General features: G+C 45.0%; 1 protein-coding gene across 1 annotated transcript in view; it reads left to right on the forward strand.

The window, feature by feature from the left end:
• The window catches only part of TMEM184A (transmembrane protein 184A), a 426,102-nt gene that overhangs the window by 195,061 nt on the left and 211,184 nt on the right, over positions 1 to 19,857 (forward strand). The window lies entirely within an intron of this gene.

The raw sequence follows: 19,857 nt of genomic DNA on the forward strand, positions 1-19,857 counted from the left end.
GGGAAAACAGGGCAGCAATGCTCTGAGTAAGTGCAGCCAGGGCAGAGCAGCTTTTGGTTGTGCAAGGAGAACAAGGGACTGCAGGGTTACAGTTACAGCCCCTAAGTGCATGGTAGGCCCAGAGGCAGTGCAAGGGTGACCAATCAAGAAATAGTCTGGACTCAGAGAGACAGCCAGTGGGTACAGCAGACAGGTAGGTCAGGAGGGGAGGGAGGGAGGGAGAGAGAGAGAAAGCAGCAGAGAAGAGGAAAGTTTTGAGCTGCATCCGGAACATTAGGTGATCCGGCTCAAGTTTGAGAGGGGCAGGGAGGCCATTCCAGAGGGAGGCACCAGCTGAGGAGAGAGGTCTACCCCCACTCTCTGCCTGGAGAAATGTCTAAGCCTTAGAGAGTTGGAGGTAGCTGAGTGAAGGGCTAGAGAAAGAAAGTATTTTGGAAGAGAGCATTGGATTTAGTGTGGGTCCTGGCCCCAGAAAGCCTGCTGGCCAATGCAAAGGTTCTTGAACTTGATCCTTGCAGCAACCGGGAGCCAGTGGAGAGATTTCAGGGCTGGAGAAATACAATCCCAGGGCTTGAGGCCAAGGGTAAGTCTTGCAGTCTTGTTCTGGATTAGTTGCAGATGACAGAGACTAGAGGAAGGCAGATTCAGAAAGTGGCTGTTGCAGTAGTCCAGCCTAGAGAGAACCAGGACTCTGGAGACAGTGAGCTTCTGGTGGAAAGTGAGAATGGGAAGAGTCCCTTTGAGGAGGAGCAGCTGGTAGTGGGACTTCTTAGTGATGTCCGAGATGTGAAGAGAGAAAGAGAGTGTGGCGTTGAAGATGACACCAAGGTTTTTTGCCTCGCAGGTAGGCAAAGGAAGAGGGCCCAAGGCGGTCTGCTATAGTGAGAGGAAACGCAGAGGCAAGGGTCCCAATGAGAAGGATCTCTGTCTTACTGGCATTAAGGCAGAGATCATTGGAGGCGCACCAATCCTGAATCGTGGATAGACAGTCAGGAATGAGCAAGAGAGGAGAGGAGAGGAGGCTGAGGGGAGTCTGAAGGAAAGCTGAGTCATCCGCATAACACTGAAAGTTAGAGGAGAAGGTAGAGATCAGGGAGGCCAAAGTGGCCAAGTAGAGGTTGAAAAACCAGCGTGAGCCCTGGGGAATGCCACAGGTAGAGAGGTGGCAGAGAGAATGGGACCAAGATGGACCTGGGAGCGGAGGGGCTGTCCAAGTGGAAGGAGGTCAGTCACTCTAGGGTCTGATCCGTGATGCCCAGGTTCTCACAAAGTCGATTGATCAGGATGGCGACATTGGCCCTGTCGAAAGCAGAGGAAAGATGAAGGATGAGAACAGAAGGAATGCTGGAATCAAGGTTAGAGAGCAGTACAGTTGTTAAGGAGAGCAGTTTCCATGCCTCTGGCAGCTCTGAAGCCAGACTGATGGTCATGGAGACAACCAACAGATTCAGTGTGGAGAGTAAGCTGGGAGATGGCAAGCCTTTCCAAGAGTTTACTCAGGAAAGGGGTGATGGAGATTGAGCGATAGTTTGCCGGGCAGGTAGGATCAGCAGACGGCTTCTTGAGGAGTGGGTGCACAAGGGAGTGGGAGAGGGGAACATTGCAGTGGCGAAAGAGTGATTACAGAAATCGGCCAAGGCTGGAGCGAGGGTGTCAATATGGGCTTTGATGGTTCTGGAGGAGCAGCGGAGCACCTGTTTGGACGACACTTTCATAGATCGGACTTGTCTAGAAACCTTGTCAGGTGTTGTCAGAGAGAAAGAGGAAAAAGGAGGAGGAGAGGTAGAGATGGCCAAAATGGGCCGAGAGAGGAAGAGGACATAGAGGACAGGATGTCCTGAGATTTAGTAGAGAAGTGAGAGGCCAGAGCTGTACAGAGGGCCTGGGAGGGAACAGGAGAGTTATAGACCACAACAGGGTTGGCCAGTTCCTTGCAGATTTTAAAGAGTTTGGCCCTGTTGTTAGAGGCCGCGGAGACACACGCTTTAATGTGTGCTCTCTTCTTGATGAGTGTTATTGCTTCGACTGGCATTTTGCTGCAACCAGTCTAGGTATGTCTAAATGTGGCCTGACATGCTTTACTATAATGTTATTACGTGTTTACACTGGTCTACATTGTGCAGCCAGTGGGACATGTTTTCATTGTGGTTTGGCATTCTTAATAGCAATGCATTAATGTTCCTGTGCACTGTTGGTGACTTGCATGTATTGGATTGTGTTACCCTACCAAACAATTGCAAACACTCTGGCTTTATAGCCAATTTATCTCAGAAAGTCAGCTGTATATTGCATTAAAACATATTTATATCTTTCTCCTAGTGCAGTGTGCGGCATATCCTTTCAGCAGCACGTTCATGCGTATTGCGCACGCGTGACAATCTAGGCCGGCCCAGAGTGTGGCGCGACCCGTGATTTGTTGCCGAGTTGGGGGGCCCCCCTCAGCATGGCTCGCAGGGGGGCCCCCACATTTTGTGTTACGCCACTGGCCCCCGCGCTGTTGGCAAAGGCAAAAGCAAGCTAAGAGAAGTTCTCAGATTGAATCTCTTTTAGCTTCCTTTTTCTTTCTCCTTCTTTTTTGGGGGGGCGGCGCCCGGCCGCCCTATAATAGCAGCCGCCACTGTACATGTACAAAACTCTCCCTTTTCAAGTTCCTTCTCCTAGTCTACAAAGCAATATGTGGTCTTGCTCCTCAGTACATATCTGATTACTCAACATCTAATTCTCTTTGCTACTCCTCTGTACTCAACCCCTCTATCCCATGTCCCTCCTGGGCATCTCCCCACTATTTCGCCCTGCTCTACTGGAACCCACTTCCCTCATGATTAAAGCCAGCACGTCTATCTCTTCAAGGCTTAGCTTAAACTTCACTTGCTTGCCAAAGAGGAAACTCAACCCGTCTCTTCCCATCCTTGCTACCAGATCTCACCACTCCCTCCAGTGCTGCGTAATAATGTAGTACTCTTACTATACGTTTGTCTCCCTAGGAGGTTTCAGAAACCCAAATTGAGAAAAAGGCACCTCAGTAACTGAAGACATCAAACTGATGCATGTGTTTTCTCTAGGAAATTGGCTCGTTCAACACTGCAAACCAAAGACGACTTGTTTGTTTTTGGCTTTTAGGTGCCGCTTTAGCACGACCTATAAGCTGAAACTGTTAACATTTGGAGTACAGGTGGGAGGAAGATGGGGATGTGAAGATGAACACACAGTTTGTGGGGGGAGTTGAGGGGGGCTTTTTACCCACCATTTGCTGTGCTATTCCCTATGGTAATTCCCATGCTCTTCTTATCCGGCCACATCTAAAACACTTCAGCTGAGATCTCCTTGAGCTTGCTATGTCGTGTAGCTACTTCAGGTTTTGTGCTGTGATGGGCAAGCAAGTGTTTTCCAAGCAGTCTTTTGAGAGGTAATGGCTTAATTGCAACTGTAAATGTGTTCCTGGTGCAATAAAGTCTTAAACACTTAAATGCCTTCCGACACTTGAGTTCTAAGCACTGTGCCCTCACATATGCTCCTTTCACTGAATTCCTGTAGAAAGCCAAGCATTGGCAAAGCTATCGGTGTTGGGCTATGTATAGGTATTGGCTAGGTATTTTCCAGGCACTGACCTCATGTGTCCAGTTACTTCCCGGTTGTCCAGCTGTTGCCATTTTATGGCAAGGTAGTACCATTATGACAGTGCCCGACCTGACAATGCCTATCCCAAGCCTACTCAAAGGTCAAAACTGATGGCTTTGCCAATGCTTCTTTAGAAAAGTGACTATTTTCTTTGCCCTCTAATAGTTGTGGGACTGAATCGATGTTGTAAATTGATCTTTTATTTCTGAGATTTGAATGTGTGTTGTATTGTAAGTCTTGTATTGTCACTGGCCAGGAGTGCTTGCTGTTAGTATGTTGATGCATGAATGATGAGCAGCTCAGGAGAATGTTGAGTAGGCCTGTGAGTGAATGTTCTATGAGTGTCAGTTGCAGGCCTGAGATGGGTATTCTAGGATGGCCAGCAGGTCTGCTCCTTCTATCGGTTTTGTAAACCACCTATCCCTGATCCTGTCCTGTCTGATGTACCACTGTATATACTCGAGAGAAACTGGTTCATATACATATGTAACTATGTATAATAAAGTTCCACCTGGACTAAACCCATGGCTCCACAGCTGGTCTGTGTTTGAATACTGAGCCCAACTAGATGACAACATGGGGATTTATAACAATGTGTATTTCAAAATTAAATGTTAGACAATGAGAACTGCTAACATTTTCCAACAAAAACATTACCACGTGACACCCATACCTTCACTCCCGAAGAGAGGCGACTGTTATACAGAAAACCCGCCAAACCTGCAAGTTTTCAGTTTTAGTATCATAAATGTTCATCAAGTTCTTCTAGTTTTGCTTCCCCATTACTGTAAGTGTTATGAAGCAAGGCCTGTCTTTCCTATTCCAAACAATTCCTTGTTTTCATTGAGGTGATATTTAAAATGGGTATTGGCCATACAATAAAAATGCTTGAAGTCGCACTCAATATTTCTTTCCCATTAACTGCTGGACTCTGATGAGCCAGAGGTTGGGTGTAGCCAGGTCGACAATTGCATTACAATGAACCTTTGTCTGATAAACAGTTTTAATAGCTTTTTATGTTTACACTAAAGTACATGTCCCTTTTTCTTACACATCTATTCAGAATGCTTCCTTCATTTTTAGTGCTTTGTCCTGGCTCCATCTTTGTTTCATTTTGCATGTTAAGCCTTGTGCAGCCTGGGATGATTTCTGTGTAACTTCTTGTGTTTCCTTGTTTGTTGTCATCGCTGCTGTCGTTTGTCAGAAGGTCGCAGAGCTGTTCCTCTCCTGGTTGAGGAACTGAATTACTTCCTGGTTCGTAATAAATGTCCATCTAGTGACTTCTTGCTAGAAGGGATGATTGCTTGGTCTTCGTCCAGCATCCAGTAGGCCTGTGTGTAATCCGTCGGAAGCACTATCCCAGTTGACTCTAGTTGGCGCACTTATTTGTGGCTTTATCAGTGGCACAAGTGATTGTGGAGCGGATCTGCTCTTTGACCTTCAAGCATACATCATGCATCCTGCATCCTAACTATGCAAGGCTGGGTTAGCTACCCGAGGCAGGAGGCAGCGATAATATATTTAATTTAGTGTCCCTGCCCACCACCCTGCTATTTAAATGGGCAGCCTCACTTCTGTCTATAATGGTCATTTGTTCATGCACAAACTTAGTGTAGTACTTGCTCACGCCTAAACATTTACAACTGCTCCCTATCCTGTGTTCTAGGTGCCATTTTAATTGCCCTAATAAATTCATCAATCGGCCTCTCCCATTTACTGAAATCACAAGACCAAAATGCCCTACTGAGGCGTTTGAAAGCCCAATTTTCTTTTTGCAATGTAATCCCTCTCTTAGTGTTGCAAACACCTTCCTCAAAACACTATTAAATTCACTCCCGGTTTGTCCAAACATCCATAAATTGTCCTCAAATGCCATCACAGTGGGTTATCCCTTAAACATCGTGTGTTTAATCCCCTTAAATCTGCTGATGCCTGTCTAAGCGGCATCCTTTTAAATTTGAACATCCTATCTAGTGTCACAAAGCAGGCATGAAGGCGAAACCAATATGCAAATATTGACGCAAGCATTCCCTCTTCTGTGCAGGCGGTACGTGGTGGTTTCAGGGCCCGGGAAACACGCATGTTGCTGCCGGCGCTGACAGTATGCAGATAGAAATTACACTTTGCATGATCCCCCCGACGGAAGCTGTTCTGATTGGCTATACCGGGTATTCTTGCCTTTAACCGTTTATGGATGACTGTAGTACTTCATTTCCCAGCATTCTGTTTGATGCGCAGCATCCGTGATGCCTTCAGAATGCATGAAGGTCCATAAAAGTTTGCGTGATGGACCTTGATCAGAGTTGTTGCTTTCGGTGGGAACTAGTCACTGTGGGTAGAGCCTGGTTGATGGGCAGGGGCACAGATTTGATTCATTGGTGCCGGGGGAAAAAAAGGGATCAGCAGTGCTATGTGAGGGTTTATTCATATAATTCCACTGCAGTAATGCCGGGGGGCCACTGGGAAAGGGAGGTCCGGGGTCCTATCAGCTTGGCTCGGAGGTAATGTGATGTGCTGACAGCGGCAGTCCGCTTTTAATCCATCTGTCACTCCCAGATCTTTTGTATCCTATAATCCAGGGGATTTCCTATGTATGGGTGATTTGCGGATTTTTACTGTCACCCTTATCATGCCTCTTGACACTGTCATGCTAGGAATGCCAGCTCTGAGCAGTTTGATGAGAGGCATAACTTTGTTATGATGTGTACTAATCGTATGTGATATGAGGGTCTCTTATGTGCCGCAGTGGATATGTGAAGCCCAATGTAGCGTGTGTGGACAGAGGAGATGAATGTTGTGGTATGGTATTATTCGCAGTCCATTATGCAGTCTCAGTGAGTCATATTTAAGTGCAACGTCTGTGTTTGAATATACCAACGTACTCGGGTGGGGGAATTCTATGTGGGTTGCTCTTAGTTCCATGGTCTTGCTGTGGATGATAAAGTGGGTATTTTATAGGACTACGTGTTTCTCGGTTGATATTGGCTAGCACATTCTCTGACCGTTGGAATATAGGGATACATGTGATGAAAGTGGAATTGAAGCCTCGTCCTTATGTAATTAGGACTACAATAGTTATTGTGAGGGATGGAACCTGGCTATCTTGACCATGGGGTGCAACATATGATACTTGAATTGTTCTTTTCTCTGTTGTGCTACTTTAACTTTTCCGGGGATGTGATGTGGGGAAGGTTTCGGGTTTTGCCATGAATTAGACCGACAAGCATACTTGGCTTTATTTCAAATTGAAAGGATGTAGTAATCATAGTGTACATATTTTTGAGGATCATACTTGCCGACCAAAGGGAGGGGGTGGGACAGTCCTTTTCTACGTGAAAGTGGAAGGGAAGTTCTGGAGGGTTGGGTTGTTCAAATCCAAGAAAGCTTTTATATTTTCTGTTTTATTCTTGCTTTTTGTACTAGTTATAGGTTTCAGTTTTTTGTGTTATTTGAATTCATCACAAGAGATGTGAGACGGGATACACTCATGTCTTACACTTATCAGAAGAACTTGAGGGTGGTATCCTGGAATGTAAATGGTGCTAATTGTGCTAACAAGAGGAAAGTGATTTTGGAAAAATTGGAAGAAATGGGGGCAGATGTTGCACTGCTTCAGGAGACTCATTTGCTAGATACAGATATAGATAAATGGAAACGGGGATGGGTCAGCAATGCTGCTCATCCTTCACTTCTAGTTCTAGAGGTGTGTGTATTCTGTTTAAAAAAAATCTGCCAATTACAGAAATGAAATGTGAGAACGATGTTGAGGGCAGGATTGTTTGTGTAACTGCCAAAATACAAGATGTTCTCTACGGTTTCTGCAACATATATGCTCCGAATGTGGGAGATGGGAGATTTTTCATCTCCCTAGCACAGTTTTTACAGAATATGCATGTGAGTAATGTTGTTATGGGGAGGGGGACTTTAATGTTGCTCCGGATCCTGAGTTGGATAAAAGTGGGGGGGGCATTGGACATTGCAAATAACATGAAAACAGTGGCCTTAAAAAAACTTATGCACGAATGGAACCTCTCAGATGTATGGAGATAGCAGAATCCTTCAGCGAAGCAATATACCTTTTTCTCTGCCAGACATAAAATATACTCTTGGATAGACCTTCTTCTGACTTCTGGTTTTTGATCACAATCTCTCAAAGGGGGAGACATTAAAGCAATATTGGTCTCAGATCATGCTCCGATCTCATATGGAATTGCAATTAAACTTTCCTTTTCCGAAGTCAAATACATGGCGGATCAATATTACACTTCTGGATGACAATGATATTGTGGATAAAATAGTGCAAGAGGCAAAGTTCTTTGTAGCTGAAAATTGGAATGGAGAAGTTAAAGTAGAATTTGTGTGGGAAGCCTTCAGGTCCTACATGAGAGGTATGCTGATTGGTTTGTCAAGCAAAAAAAAAAGGAAAGAGATGCTGAAGTGAAGAAACTGAATGAGGAAATTATGGTTCTTGAAAAGGAAAATATGCGAAATTTTTCAGTTAATACTTTGAGTGTTTTGCAACTGAAGGAAGACAAATTAGAGGATCTATATACTACAAAGGCTGAAAGGCTACTTTTTAAAACCAGGAGCAAATACTATGAAAAGGGAGAAAAGTGTGATCGGCTTCTTGCTCATCGCTGGAGAGTCATGGATAATGAAAGGCCTATTAATGCTATAGAAAAACAAGATGGGGTTGTGACTTTTGAACCTGCTGAAATTAATGAAACATTTAAGAGATATTACTGACCGGTTTATAGTGACATTTTCTAATAACATTTTGTCAAAATGGGGGGTTCCCCCCCCAATCCCCTTTTTTTAAACATTTTTTTCTGTTTGAACCCTTTTTTTTTATTTGCGGAACCCAAAAAAAATGTAAATAAAAAAAGAAAACATTCGACATTTTTTTTCGACATTTTTTTTTCGACATTTTGACATTCGACCAAATGTTTTAGACATTTTGACCTGACACCACACTGACCTATATTCTTTGGAAGTCCACTTAACTAAAGAGGAGGTGTGTCAATTCATTGATGATTGTCATTTGAAGAAAATAGGTTCAGAATATTTGAAGTGCATGGAGAATGAGCTAAGTGTGGAAGATCTCAGGACTGCTGCATGTGCATTGAATTCATGGAAATGTCTGGCTCCAGAGGGATTGCCAGCGGAACTTTATAAATTATTTCCGGAAGAGGTTTTTGCGCTTATGCTAGAAATGTTACGCACTTCATAGGGGTGGGTGTCTTCCAGTATCCACAAGGCACGCATCGATCTCGGTTTTCCTGAAGGAAGGGAAACCTCCAGTTAAAACAAGCAGTTATCGGCCTATCCGCTTGCTGAACATTGACAACATTTTTGCAAAAAGCATTGGCCTTGAGGCTTGAGACATCCCTAGTGGATATTATAGATCAAAGCCAGACAGGTTTTGTGAAAGGAAGATATGCGTCAGATAATATGAGGAGGCTTTTGCTGACCCTATTTGAAAGCAGGGAATGTCAGAATGATGTGGTGGTGTCGTTGGATGCGGAAAAAGCATTCAATCGTATTGAATGGGAATATCTTTTGAGTGCTTTGGGAGGATTCGGATTTGGGGAAAACATGATTGGATGGATAAGACTGCTGTACTCACGGCCTACTGCAAGTGTTAGAACAAATGGCATGGTCTCAGACATTTTTGAACTTGAAAGAGGCACGAGACAGGGCTGTCCATTGTCGCCCATCTTGTTTGTTATTGCTATGGAACTCCTGGCTGTGAGAATAAGGGAAGATGTGAGAATTGAAGGTATTCAATATGGTGAGTCCTGTCAGAAGGTTTGGCTGTATGCGGATGATATGTTGCTAGTGGTTCAGAATGTTGAGAACTTCATTCCTGTGCTGATTGAGCAAATTGATGTATTTCACAGAATATCTGGGTACAAGATCAATTGGTCTAAATCGGAAGCACTACCAGCATCCAGTTCATGCTCTATTTTGAAAATGAGGAACTTTGGTTTCAATTGGTGTCCGGTCAAGATGAGATATCTTGGAATTTGGTTGACCAATGATGTTTCTAAAATAATGGATGTCAACCTAACTCATGTGGTTCAATCCTTGGAGTTTGATTTGAAGAGATGGAGTGAACTTCGTTTGAGTCTATGGGGAAGGGTGCATGCAATCAAAATGACAGCAACGCCACGTGTCAACTAGGTGCTCAGTATCATCCCCTTAAAAACTAAAGTGCTTTCTGAAGAAAATTGAGAATCTGATCCAGTCCTTTATATGGGAGAATAAACAACCACGCCTTAAACTATGGAAATTGCAATTGCCCCAGGATTGTGGAGGTTTAGGGGTTCCAGAATTTGAACATTACCACTTGGCGTTTGGAGCCAGACATCTGGCTCCTTTTGTAGAAGATTCGAATGATGTCTGGACGCTGGCAGAGTCAAGTCGTTCATCTCCACTTCCGCCTAGGTCTATGCTGACCACGGTGGATGGATCTGTATATCAATCATTTCCACCAACTGAATTTCTAAGAACATGCTGGAAGGAGCTATGGAAGAAGAGTAAGAGAAGGGTTTGTGATAATGGTTTTATCCCAATCTGGCTGAATCCAGAAATAAAGTTGAATGGAAGGCCGCTATTTTGGTTGAACTGGTTCCTGGGTGGACTACAGTGGCTGGATGATCTTATTGAAGATGGTAAATGGGTCAGTTTTAAGAGACTTGCACGAGTTAAAGACCTAAGAGACTGCACTGTGGGGGAATACAGGAAGTTGAGGAAAATACTGCGGAATGAAGGTGCAGTTGGTGGCAAAGGATGGCAGATTTGGTTACCTGAATATAAAACTGGAGTTGGTATGGCGTCTAAAGTGTATAAAGATTTGGGCCAACATCGTGAGCCAAATAAATAATTGTTGTCAAAGTGGTCTGAGATAATTGGTTCGGAGATGTCTGAGGACAGATGGAGGAATATTTGTAAAAATGTGGCTCTGACATCTATCAATCTGGTAGAGCAAAGCCGCCAAATTAAAATTCTGAACAGGGTTTTTTGGACACCCCAGAGACTTCATGCAAGAGGAATGGTTGATTCTGAGGCATGTTGGAGGTGTAAGCACGCAGTTGGCTCTTTTGAACACATAATCTGGGACTGTTAAGAATTGAGGTCATTTTGGAGGAAGGTCACTGTGAGGATAAATGAAGTACTATTTTTGCAAGAAGATTTTGACTATAATACTGTCATCTTGGCTGAGGACGATATGGTAGAAGAACTTACTTACCCTCAGAGATGTTGGTTTTTCAGGGCTGCAAATTCTGCTAATAGTCATTTTGAGGAAATGGAAATGTGATGAGAGGCCGACATATTCGGAGTGGGTGGAAGATTTAAGACATGTTTCCAAGTTTGAGAAGGTAGTTCTTCACAGAGATAAAAAGATTAACTTGTTTGATCAAATGTGGGGTAGATTTTTGGATGAGTAATACTATTGTCTTTGTTGTTTCCTGTAAATTTACGGTTATGAAGAGGGGTGGTGGTATTTGGAGTTATCGGATGTGATGAATTTGATTGTTTTATTGTTGATGCATCTGATTTAATATTTTGATGTACATAAAATTAATAAATATAATATTAAAAATAAAAAAACAAAGCAGACGCAGGTTGTGAATCTGGATCTAGAACAATTTGTTAATACGCTGCCTTTAAATCCAAAGTCGAGAAGTACTTTGCATTCCCCAATTTGGCAAAAAGATCCTAGAGTTTTGGTAACTGGTGACCGGCCACTCAAATTGATGCATTCAACCCTCTTTAGTCCATGCATAAACTGAGGTTCTCATTCCTCTTTTGAGCCTCCACTATTGCCTATCGTTAGATGGAGAATTCAATAAACTCAATTATGCCTTTTTCACATACGGCCTAAACGTGCCAACAACTTCTTCTGAATGTTGAACTGTACTTCTCGACTCAGCAGCGCAGATCTGCACTTAACTTTTATACAGTGCACACATCTATTCAAACTTCCCAGCTTTTCACCAAACAACATCCTTATAATCCTCCAGTCTAAATTCTGCTTGATCCTTGCTGCGTGGATCTAGAATAATGTCCAATCTCTTCGAAATCTCCCATCCTAGCGCAATGAACTTCTTCCTTGCAACCTATGTACTGTCTTCTGTAAAATGCCCCTTGAGCTATAGACTTGCATGAAACTACCCTATATGGAAAATGCTCTCGCCTTCAAATTGTTCTGGTCTAATCATTGACTCCATCTGCCCAAAGTTTTCATCTGATACGTCCTGGACAGTGCAGTTCATATGGCTGTGTTCATCCAGTCGGGGGCAACTCATCCATGACGGGTAACTGGATGTCGACCCACCCATTTGGAACGAGCTGCCAAGCCATCCCAGTAAAAACACTGAGCGCTGCCTCATCTGCAAAAACCAGCTGAGGGAATGCTCCTGGGCTGGCTTCAACTGTCAAAGGGAAACCGTTTCCCTTTGACAGTTCGTAACACTGTGCGCATATCCAATGGGGTGTACAATGCTGGGGTGCCTTGCTTCCCAAGCCTTGCATGGCCCATTGGGGAGGCAGGCTGGTGTACTGGAGCTCTGAATGTGCGAGGGGATGCTCCTGCACCTCTTCACGCATTCTTAGCTGCAGGGGCGTACTCCAGCGGGTGCCTCAACTCCTGTGCACATATTCAGGAACCAGGAAGGTGCTCCATGGTTCCCGTCACGGGACCAGGAGGAGCGGATTCCAGGCCTGGGCTGCAGTTAAGAAAGAAAAAAAAATGAATGCGTGAGTGACTGCGTGTTTGATGAATGAGTGTATGTTGGAGTGTGCGTGTGAATAGAAGTTTGTTGTGTGAGAGAATAAATGTGCATGGAGGAATGCGTGCGTGAATGAATGCGTATGTTTGAAAAATATGCATCCCCCTCTCCCAGGCCCATAAATCAGAGGCCCGCCCAGCAGCTCGCTGAGCGGCACACACCATGCTGGTGAACGAACCTCCACCTTCACCCTCCAATCATAGTAGGCCTCTGATTAGAGGAGGGGTGCATGTTTTACTGGGAATCGAGGTTAAAGCAAACATGATGCTTTAACAATGATACCCAGGAAAATAAATGCTGCTCCAGAGGCGTAAAGTGTAACGAGACCCCCTGCTGCAATACAGTTCATTCTAGCCACGTAACTACACTTCTCGTGTTTACATGATAAGTGTTAAGTGGCTAGTCTGGACTGCATTGCAGCAGCCAGTCTGATTACATTTTCTGCCTCTGGCATGGCATTTTTTACTGAGCATTTATGATAAAGCGAGCTTAATATTATTACGTGGCATTTTGGTGCAACCGCTCTAGAGAGATCTTATTGTGGCATGGCATTTTTATTGGCGAAGCCAACAGGAATATGTTCTTATGTGCAGGTACTGTCATTTCTTTTGGCAGAGCCAGCTTGGACATGTTTTCTTATAGTATCTTTACTGGCATTATGTACAAAGCAAACCGGAGTATGTTTTTATTTGGGAATAATGGATGTACAGGTGGTGTCGGCATGGAAATATGAGCGCAGCCAGGGAGAAAATGTTTTTTTATACTGGTATTAATTGTGGGGAAAGGCATCATGAGAATGCACTGGGGAAATGCTCCTTTGCACTGTTGGTGACTTCCATCCATTGGATTTTTTTATGCGTTAGCCTATAAAACCGGGGAAAAAGCCAGACAGTGTCTAATGAACGTGTCACAGAATGTGTGCTGTATACCATTTGAACCCATTATTCAAATAGAAAATTCCTGAGGGTACCCCCCTGACCCACTTCTTAATTGACTTGGAAATTGGGGCTACACTGGTCAGCTCACACATTTGTAGCAAATATTTACACCCTTCTAATAAAAAAAAAAAATTCACCAGCTGCCACTGCTCCCTCATACCTTGGCAAAATGCTCATTGGGGAGTGGGGGGTCTGCAGGCAGTGGTCTGGGCCACGCCACTTTGAGGGCCCCCCCCCCCCCATGCAGGAGTCCTCTTTGAGGAGTGGGGGTGCATACAGGGCAGCCTACTTGGCTGAGCCCCGTCTAGGCTTCCCCAGGCTGGAGCTGGAGCTGTTGCAGGCAGTGGCCCGTGCCATGTGCAGGCTCCCCCAGGCGGGAGTATCGCCCCCCCCCCTCCAGGCAGCAGTAAAAACACTCCGAGGATGCCGGCAGCATGTGGCCCATAAAGCAAGGGACTTTGTGGGGGAGGACAGACGGTGGTGAGGGCCCTGGGTGCCGCTCCAGCTCAGCCGTCTGACTCCAGGAGTGGGCTTTACCGCATGCAGGGGAGGCTGTCAGTGCAGCACGGGAAAGGCAGTGTCCCCTGTATTCGGGATCAGTAAGGGACCGGACCCCATCCTCATCGCCAATGTTATGCGCACTGTGGAGGCCGGCCCCACATGGTGTGAGGGTACTCTGGGTGGCAGAGCAGCCTTTTTATAAGCAGCATTCACACGTAACCCAGTACGCACCCCCGTGGTTACCTGCTGAAAGCACAACACACACAGTAGGTGATGAGTGCCTCCCCATTACAACGCTGCAGCAGAGGAAACCAAGAAGAGGGGCGCAGGTATTTAGCAGCTCAGGTAATCCAGGGCTTAATGTCACCGGAGACTGGTAAATACGGGAGTCGGATGTTCAGGAGCAATTGGGCATGAAGGACAGAGGGAAGGCCCTGGCAGAGAGCCCCGGTTCAGCAGAGCATTTAGGAGACTGCTGGGTCTCTCCCCTGGCCCACTTAAAGCCAAGCACGTTGTAAATGGTCATGATCTCATTTTTTTCGTTTAAACCAAGGGTGACGGGTGATGCAACCCTGTAGTCGGACAAATTGACTTAAGTAGCCTCTTGCATGGAGACAAATTGACTGAGCCTGAAACCAAATTATGCAGAAATAATGTGCAACTTCGAAAAAAAACACCCGAGGTTATGAGAATGCATTGTGCTATTAATGCGTGTGACCGCGCCCTGTAAACAATGTGCGCATTCTAGTATCTTGTTAACGCATTCTTCACACACGCAGAGGTTAGCGCTGTTACTGCCCGATATTTCGATCTCCATAGAGTGTTCTCCCTCCTACTAGCCCCTTTTAGTATACAGATCTGGAATTATAAATCTATGCCTTGACCCACTTTGCCAATGAAAATGTGCGATATTGGCTCCCCCTGTCCGTCTCCACTAACTGCGAAACGTAAGCCATTTCAGAGTGCTGCCGTTTCGTCCTCTAAGCAAATCGCCCCTTTCAGACCTGCTTTGGTCACCAGTTGTTTACCATTTGGCCATCATAGACTTGAAAGTATTGCAACGTTGAGGGCCACTTTCCCTCTTTACCTCCAGTCTTCTGTGGCAGGTCTAGGGGCAAGTTTGCACAAAGACCCTCAGCGCAGTTGTCCATCGCAGCTCAAAGGATGCCACATGCAACAGAGATAAATCGCAAGTTATTGGGGTAGTTCCAGGAAGTTCCTCCTGGGCCTTGCATTTAGTATTTTGCAGCGACTACGGAAGCCCCCAGGCCCTGCGTGCACCTTAGCTTGGCTCCCCTGCGCCCGTTTCCTCTCCCTCCGGCCTCCCACCTCCACTGATTGGCTATTCATCTACCTTGGCGTGTGCTTGTCGCCACACCAGCCCCTGATAGCCTCTTTAGCTTCAGGTGAGCTTGGTGGTGCGTGCAGACCCTCCTGGGCCTTGCATTTTGTATTTTACAGCGACCACGGAAGCCCCCAGACCCTGCGTGCACCCTAGATTGGCTCCCCTGCGTCCCTTTCCTCTCCCTCCCACCTTCCCTGATAGGCTAATCACCCTCCTGGTCATAACTGACCTTTACAGGGCAGCCCTCTGCCCGGCAGCCCCTGCAGTTGGGGACCCCGGGGCAAGGGGCGGCTCCGGGAGAGGCGGCTCCAGATAGTGGCTGCGGGTATCAGTGAGGGAAGCCAGTAACCAGCCATCAACCAGCAGCGACAGACAAGGTAGGAGTGGCCAGGGTGGGGAGCAGAGCAATCGCTCTACTCTGGAAGCCCTGCCACACAACAAACATACTTACATTCTGATAGTACTGTGATTATTAGCTTGTGCCCTCTAAGATAGTACTGTGATTATTAGCTTGTGCCCTCTAGGATAGTACTGTGGTTATTGGACTGCACCGCACCCTTGAGTTTACCACTTACTGACTTGAATCATCACATCTAGAAAGCACCACAATAGAACAGTATTGTGATTACAAACTTGTTCCTTTCTAGGATAGTACCAGGATTATTAGCTGGTGCCTCTCTAGGGTAGTACTTAATTAACAGCATTCGCAGCAACCATGCAGATTTGTGGATATTAGTTTAAATCACAGTACTGGCATTATTAACTTGCACCTCTTGAGGATAACGGTGATTATCACCCTGTCCCACTCTGGGATAGTACCCAGGGTCAGACTGGGACAAGAAATAGGCCTGGTCACCCAAAAAAAAGTGCCCCATCCCTTGCCTCATGACCCTTGACCTCTGATGATGACATCACCGGAAGTGATGTCATTTGACCCAGTCACAAAGTGACATCCCGGGAAGCGATGAAACACAACCTTTCACCTCTTGACTAAACAGGAAGTGGCATCAAATAGCATTGTACCTAAGTACACTAAATTACTGTGAATCCAAGCAGACGTCCAAGGCCAAATGATACTGTTATTGTATAGCACTTACGCTTAAGCTCTTTTTTTATAGAACAAATATGCATAGAATATCACCCAACCTGTGTTGGTACTCCTTTATCGACCTAAGAAGGATTAAAGTTTTTTTGAGAGAAACAAAAAAATTGGAAAATTCTTTTTTTTCCAAATTTTTTTTTTCTCCAAACCGGCCCAGCCATGGCCAGAAACCGGGCCCCACTCCCCATGGAACGATTTTGGCTGGGCCGAAAGGCTGAGGAGCCAATCCGACCCTGATAGTACTGTGACTACTAGCCTGCACCACACTGGGATAGCTCTGTGAATATTGGCCTATGTCACACCATTATAGAATTGGCAAGAAGGCCTTTAAACCACCTCTAGAGGGTGCCACATTGGGACCGCGCTATAATTATTAGCCATACCGCGCTGAGATGGTACTTTGATCATTGGCCCTGACATTCTGAGATGGTGCTGTGACCAGTACCCTGCTTCACACACCAGAGATTTCTTTGTTGTTGTAAATCTCTTCCAGGGAGAGCCACATTAGGAACAGCCACTGAAATACCCTAGCAATATAACCCTAGTAGACCTCCCCAACCGGACACCCCAAACTCGAGACAGCGACTGAACTACCCCAGCAGTATCACCCGATGACACCACCCCGAGAGACAGAGCCCAAGCTTGGATCGGACAGTCCCCCACACCCAGTCCAACACCACAAGACAGCCGGATCAAAAGCACAAAGACCAACTCTGTGACAACAAACCGAACCAAAAACGACCCAAAAAAGCGCTAAAAACTCAAAATGCAGCGAAAATGAATTGCGCCAAAGGAAGACAAAGGGCAGAAAGAACAAACCTAACTGAACACCACTGAAGATTCACAACTGCAGAACACACTCCCACAGACAAGAACGATAACAGAACCAGCGCCGAGAGAAGAGAGAATTCCCTACACCTAACTCCATACCTTGCATAGAACCACTCAACGGAACAAACCGACCCAACGTACAAATCAAGAACGACCAACAACCAAACACAGCCATGCATAAGAAGAAGAAGAACAGACAAAGCTAGAGATAACAAGAACATAATCGACGCCCTAACCCCTTACATCACCAAAACAAGAGGACCCTCCGCTCGACAGCCACAACATTTTGAAGAGGAGCCTGATGAAAACAAAAATCCAAGACTGAACCTAGAAGAGCTTTTCGACGATGCAGACACAACTGTACCAACACCTCAACTAGATATCGACTTGGAAGGAAACCTTAACACTAGTCGGAAGACAACGCCGACAATAAAGCACAAACCAAACTATACCCTTTTTAAAATCCACTGAAACCTAACAAACGCAAGATCCATGTCAAAACACTCAACAGAGATCATCGACATCCTATTCATCACAGAAACATGGCTGGATGACAACTACAAAATCACACTCCAAAGCTGCCTCCCCACCAACTTCAAATGCCTTCAATTAAACGGGAAAAATAAAAAAGAAGGCCTCGCAATAGCTTTCAAATAACACCTGAAAGTTAAAATGGACGAACCTCTTAACATCATGAACTGCAAATCCATGGTCATACACCTATTGGCGAATCCAAAAACAAACATTGCATTCATACTGATTTACAGACCACCGACATACAATGCAACCTTCGTCGACAACTTCATAGAAGCCATCACCAACATAGCCATCTAATAATCCTGGGGCACTTCAACATTTGGCTCGAAGAAAAACACGCCAACTCTCAAAAAACACACTCTCAATGCAATCTTCACCAAGAAAAAACTTATCACCACGGCACCACCAATTCAAATACTTTGGAGCAACCATCTCATCATTCCTTTCGTGATCACACTACCAATTCAAGTCTGCATCTAACCCCTCAAGATCCCAACCACCATAAAAAAGAAACTGGAAAACCTTCAAAGCAAGCAACCTAATAGAACAACTGGAGATAACCAAACCTTCAACAGTATAACTGCAGAAGGCAGACCTAGACGAGAAAGTGGAGCAACTCCACAAATCGATTGCGGATACAATCGAAAACATCTCCCCGGAAAAACCATTTACCCCCTCAAGAAAAAGAGCAATGGCAAAACGGTTCACCCCACTACTAAGCGACATGAAAAAGAACAAGAAGAAGCTACAATTGAAATGGAGGAAAGAATACGACCGAGATCAGAAAACTCAGTTCCAGAAACAAATCAGATCATACAAGAAGGAAATGCAAAAGACAAAGAGAAGGCATTATGATGACAGAATCACCAATGCCACCTACACACAAAAAGAAATGTTCAACATCATAAACGAAATGAGAAACCCACCAGGTTCCGACAACCCTCTAAAACCCTCACAGAAATGATGCAACAAAATCAACGACCTCCGACAAATCATACCGAACAGAACAACCAACCCTAACACTCAACCAACTGGACCTGACGAGGAGCCACATCCCAAACTCCTAAACTTCCTGGAAATATCAGTAGAGACATTTGTCAAGCTGGTAAAACACAGCAAGAAAGCAGGATCGCCCATGGACCCCTACCCCCCTGACTTCTACAAATCAATCCTCGCACAAGGAACGACATCCGAATATTACAGAAAACTCTCAAATCTGTCGCTCACAACAGGGACTGTACCATGATCCTTCAAATCAGCATATATTAAGCCACTTCAAAAAACACAAGTGGCGACGTGGAAGAACTCTCCAACTACAGACTGATTTCAAACATTCCCTACCCAGCAAAACTCCTAGAAACATACATATACAAATTAACCCAATAACATGTAGAAAAACCCCACTTGCTAGACCAAGCACAAGTTGATTTCAGACCCGCAAGAGGAACAGAATCAGCATTACTATCCATCTGGGACAACCTAAAAACAAACGCAGACTCCAACACAACCTCGGATTCTGCTCAATCTCTCCGCTGCCTTCGACACAGTAAACCATGACACCCTAATCAAAAGATTGGAAGATATAGGTACAACGGACATGGCACTGTTCTGGATTAAATAATTCCTAGCAGACAGAACAGAAACCGTATGGATAAACCCTTCAAATCTACTCCACAAGTAAACGACTGTGGAGAACCACAAGGATCCTCACTATCACCACTATACTTCAACATCTACCAGACTCCATTAATCAGCATCTTCAAAAAATACAACATCGCATGCTACAACTGCGCAGGCGACATTCAAATCATATACAAAATCGAAGCTACTCAAGCCGATCACTCAACCCTAGTAGAATGTCTATAAAAGAAATGTTTGACTGGATGAACGCCAACAACTTGAATATCAACCCAGGAAAGACTGAAATCCTGATTATATCCAAAAACCAAGAGAACAACACCTACATTCCCTGGCCGACTGAAATGGGAACCACACCCACACCATCTAAGGTAGTAAAAAACTTGTTGGAGTCCTAATGGACAACGCCTTAACCTTAGAACCACAAGTAAACGCAATAATTAAGTAATGCTCTGTCCTCCTTCACACAAGAAGAAGAATCCTACCTTTCCTCTCCATCACCCACAAAACACTGACAATCGTTGCCCTCAAAACAAGAATTGACTACACAAA

This window comes from Ambystoma mexicanum, chromosome 2q (assembly GCF_040938575.1).
Source record: "Ambystoma mexicanum isolate Mex_15411 chromosome 2q, UKY_AmexF1_1, whole genome shotgun sequence".
Taxonomy (NCBI): Eukaryota; Metazoa; Chordata; class Amphibia; order Caudata; family Ambystomatidae; genus Ambystoma; species Ambystoma mexicanum.